The 5,054-nt window shown below is 37.5% G+C and overlaps 1 pseudogene; it reads right to left on the reverse strand.

The window, feature by feature from the left end:
* Positions 1–1,231: 1,231 nt before the first annotated feature.
* Positions 1,232–1,897, reverse strand: LOC101580371 (annotated as a pseudogene).
* Between the last annotated feature and the right edge of the window lie 3,157 nt (positions 1,898–5,054).

Here is a 5,054-nt window from a genome sequence, read left to right on the forward strand (position 1 = left end):
GAAGTATAAGAAGTAAAGCCATGTTGTTCTGTTCAGCTGTATGTGACTCAGGTCAACAATTTCTGACATTGCCAGTCAAGCAGAAGACCCAATACTAATATGGGCTACTGGACTCTTTTAGAATATTTTGCTGAGTTTACACACCTATAATATTCAAATAACGGAACTTAACAAAAAAAAGGGGAAACAGATGAATGTCCATTTTGTATCTGTGTATTCAGAGTGGTTAGGATAGATATATAGTTACATGCCCTTAATGAATAGAGTGATTTGTTCTAATGGTGTTTGTAAATAGGATATCATGTCTGCATCTTGTACAGCAATTAACCACTAGGAAGAACTTATGCAATGTGTTACTTATTGAAACTGTCCTAGAGATTTGATTTGAAACTGTCTCATTGCTATTTGTTTCTCAATAAAATTATGGAAGAAATAAATATCAAAGTTCAATAATCATATAGTCATTAAATAATTTGCATCAATAATAAAGATCATCACACAAAGAAAACAATGGGCACAGATTATTTGTAAAGAAAAATTATCTTAAACAATGAAGCAACAAATAACCCTAATCTTTCACCAGCTCTTTTGGAAGATGAAAAGAAGGGATGATGATTTTATATGATTAACACAGCAGATATATCCAAATCAGACAAGGGATGTAGAGAAAAGAACTATAGGCTAACCTTACTCATGAATATGGAGCTAAAACATAAGTCTTTCAGAATGCTGACAAGTAAAGAGAGACAACATACTGGCCAAGTTGGTTTCATTTCAAGACAGTAAGATACAACTTGGAAAGGGTATTCATCATCTTAAATGAAGAAAAGCATATTACTGATGTTTTCTGTTGATTATTTTAATTTCCTCAAAGTGCTTCTTATGTGTCTGGGATGGAAGTTTCTGAGCACATTCTCATCTAGAATTCCGATCTTTTCCCTTGGATTCATCACCATTTCCTTGTGACATGCGTCTCTCTAAGCACTGTTTATTGTTTTAAAAACTAATCTGCTGGTATTAGTATGGTTACAGTAGCCCTTTTGTTAGCATTTGTCACCTATTTACTTTCTCTTTTTTTAGCATTTGTATTGAATTACTAAATATTTATTATCTGCTAAATACCAGGCAAAAAGAATAGTTGTTTTTACTTTTAACAACATTTCAGTCCTCATCATATAAAACATACTGCTGATCAGCATCCATAGATTCTCAAGTCTTCAGGTATGATTTTTTAACATGTTTCTCTATGTACTGCATACTTGTGTAGACCATTAAGTAGTCCAAATTGTGTCTGACACACTAGGGGAACTAACCTTGCTTTTATTTGTGTTTGACAAAGCAGGAACTAATGCGGTAAAACCCTTCCTATTGGTGGCAGTGGAACAGTATGATACTTTACTGCCAGGCGTCCAGTTTTAGCAAAAGCCAGTCCTCTGGGATATAAAACACCACACACGAAGCCAACCAGTGAACTTCTCAGAACACAATTTTCCCTATTTATATTACTTGAATACAGAGCATCAGTTACAAAGAACTTGTTAGTACCTGTGGCAGACAAAAATGGAAGTGCCACTGCTCATGCATATGTCCTCAATGCATCATATTTAACTTTGAAGCAGTAGCTCAAAAGGAAGTTTGCCAATATTCCAGAGAAACTATCTGATGTTGCAAGTAGCACTGTTGTGGGTTTTGTCTTGTCTTCTGCAAGCTGCTCAAAGTACTTTTCTAGGATTTTGATGACCACTGGTGTTCTGGATTTTGCATTTCCTAGAGAAGGACTGGGTTGAGCATGTCTATATATTGCTGTCTGCATGCCCTCACACGCTTCTCCACCTCCCCTCGGCCCAGGACCTGCATCCTTCAGGTCTGCTCTAGGTTCTGGCTTGAGCGCCACCATCGTGGAGGGTCACCCACCCATTTACTTTCAACCTTGTGTATTCTCATGACTAATTTTGGGAATCTTAATCAGATGGAGTTGGTTTACATCTTGACATCCAGTTTGATGATTTTGTTCATTGCACCATTTGCCTCTTTATAACTAATGTAATTGTGCTTTCTTGTGTTTGTGTCCTCTATTTCATTTTTTGTCTTTCACTTAATCTACTTATTCTATGTTGTTCTTCCTCCCTTTCCCATACTTAATCAAACACTTTTCATTATTCTTTCTTTCCTTTACTATCCTATTTGTTACTTATTATTTTATTACTTTTATAATAGTTTTCCTAGCATTCACAATGTCCTTCCTTGATGTATCAATGTCTGATACAAATTACTCTATCTTGGAGATATTGCCTATTCATTTCCAATTCCACCAAAAAGCAAATACCATAAAAATCCAGTCATATGTCTGATTCCCAGCATATAAAAGTTGTATGAGTATATATTCATAGCTACCTCCATGTCATGAATTGGTTCAAAATGTTTATGGGAATTTCTGTCAAATAAAAACATATAGATATAGATATAGTGCTCACTGGATCTGCTACCAAAATAATCACAAAAAGTACAGGTTTCGGGTCAATTCAGGATGCTGAAGCAGCTACAACAATGCAACTATACATACTTATGAAAGAGGACTACTAGCATTGTTTCACAAAATGGAATAAATATGTTTGCAGCAAAGGAGACTATTTAAAGCAGATTTGTGGCAATGTGTGTCTTTTACTGTAACAAACTTTTAAAGTCGAAACATGCACCATACTTTGCAGTCACACCTAATAATTAAGGCAGTTGAACCTGTGTTGAACTTCATACAGATGAAATTGTAGGGTCTGTGCTCTTTCATGCTAATTGTTTCTTCTAGATCTTTGTGTCTATGAGTTCACGTGTCTTGACTCTACTCAGATGTGGTTCTGTTTTATTGCTGAGTTCTATGTCATTGCATAAGTGCAACAAGACTCATTTATCCATTCTAGTATTTTTTTGATATTTGGATACCTTTATAAAGAATGAAGATCTAAGCATCCAGTAAAAACTTTTGGTAGATACAAACATTCACTTTTTGGTGCTGATGGTAGGAGTGTGTGTGTGTGTGTGTGTGTGTGTGTGTGTGTGTGTGTGTATGCAGGCATATATTGCTGACCTCCCCTGCTTCAAATGGTCTTCCTATTCCCACACAATTTTCTGTGTCTTTTGTCATTCATCAGATGTCTGTAGAAGGGTGGTTGTTAACACAATTAACAAAGTGACTATAAATATAGCTGCTATGTAATATGTTAACTATTTAAAATATTTCCATTCTTCTTAAAGTAATAAATGTGTATAGATTTTTTTTTAAATGGAGTTGTATCCAATGGGCTTCTTCACCCCTCTCATCTCCCTACTCTTGCTTTCCATAAAGAAGAGCTTTCCATGATTTTACTTATTTGTAACAACTGCTGATGGTGTTTCTTATTTTATAAGTATCACATAAAATCTACTGATTTCTCATTTTGTTACTTATGAATATTTTGCATCCCCATATCCACCTTCCACTTTCCTTCCTTCATATAATCAATAGATCTACATCACAATTTCTGGCTATTTCCATAATTAATGCCTATGTTAATATAACCATATTGTTTTCTGTCTTGCCAAGTGGTATATAATAATCATTTCCTAGCACCTTTTAGTTTTTGCTGCATTGACAAATTGTTTTGTTTTCTAATGCACTTAGTGTTCTATTGTTCTATGCATAGAGTGATTTCTCCTTAAATGCTCCAAAAAACCTGTCAAATACCTGTCAGTAATCTCCCAAATGTTCAGACACATTTCTCAGTACTTCATATGCTCCCTACCTCCAGAGATTTCTCTCCGGCAACCTTTCATGGGTCAGCTTACTCACCTTGCTTGCAGAATTACAGTGAAGAGGCAGCATTTTAATATTATTTTCTGTATGTTACAGTTTAGCTAAAGAATATCCCACAAAGCCTTGTGTTCAGTGATGGGCCTCTTGGACAGTGAATGAATCGGGGCAGTGGTATGCTCATCAGTGGATTAATTAATTGACGAGACTGTGTGCTCTTAGGAGCTGGGGTCTATTTGGAGATGTGCTGCTTGGGACTGTGAACTAGGAGGGTCTCCCTTGTCCCAGGCTCTACCCTTCCCTCTCTGCTTCCTGGTTGCCAGGAGGTGGGCAGCTTCCCTCTGCAGGATGCTTCCCTTGGACCCAGCCAATCATGGATTGAAACTGAGCCACCAAGTCAACCTCTCCTCCTTTAGTTGATAAGTGTCAGGAACTGTATTCCAGCAACACAAGAACTGAATAATACACTATCTCATCATAAAGAAACAACCAATCTCATTTGCTTTTGATTTTCCTTTTGGAAGATCTGTTTGGTCTGCTTTTGTATATTTGTTTGTTTATTTATTTATTTTTCATTCGTGTATTTGGTGCAGGGTCTCACTATGCAGATCGTACTTGCGGTGATCCTGTTTTAAGCCTCCCCAGAACTGGGATTACAGACATGTGCCACCATGCCTGAACTCTGTCTCCATCTCAGTGCACCTTAGCAGTGGGGCCAATGGGGCAGGTGGGATTGGGGATCAAACCCTGGTCCCTGTGCTTGCCAAAGCATGCACTTTGTCTGCTGAGCTATCTCACTGGCCCAGTCCAATTTTTTAAATCTCTGGTCTTCTGAAATTTTGTTGTGCTGTGGTTAGCAGAGTTCTTTTCCTTCTTTTTTTCTTTCTTTCTCTCTATCTCTCTCTTTTTTTTTTGGTTTGTTTTTGCTCATTCAACTGTAAATTTTACAAGTGCAACCACTCTAGTAGTGACTCAGGAGTTAGCTTTCTATGCTGTAACAAATCACTGGAGGGATCAAGCTCTAAAGAGAAAATGGTTGCTGTAGTTTTGGGGGTTCTAGTCCATGATTTATTTGTTCCTTCACTTTCTGGACTTGTGTGGTAGGAACACACAGTGGAGCAAGTCACTCACCTCTCAGTTGGGAAGGGGAAGGCATTGGGTCCTGTTGAGCCCTTGGGACCCAAATCATTAGCATGGAACATCCACAGGACACTTGGGATATGAACTGTAGTCAGCATTACCTCCTCCTCCTCCTCCTCCTCCTCCTCCT

This window comes from Octodon degus, unplaced genomic scaffold, assembly GCF_000260255.1.
Source record: "Octodon degus isolate 3935 unplaced genomic scaffold, OctDeg1.0 scaffold00083, whole genome shotgun sequence".
Lineage (NCBI taxonomy): Eukaryota > Metazoa > Chordata > Mammalia > Rodentia > Octodontidae > Octodon > Octodon degus.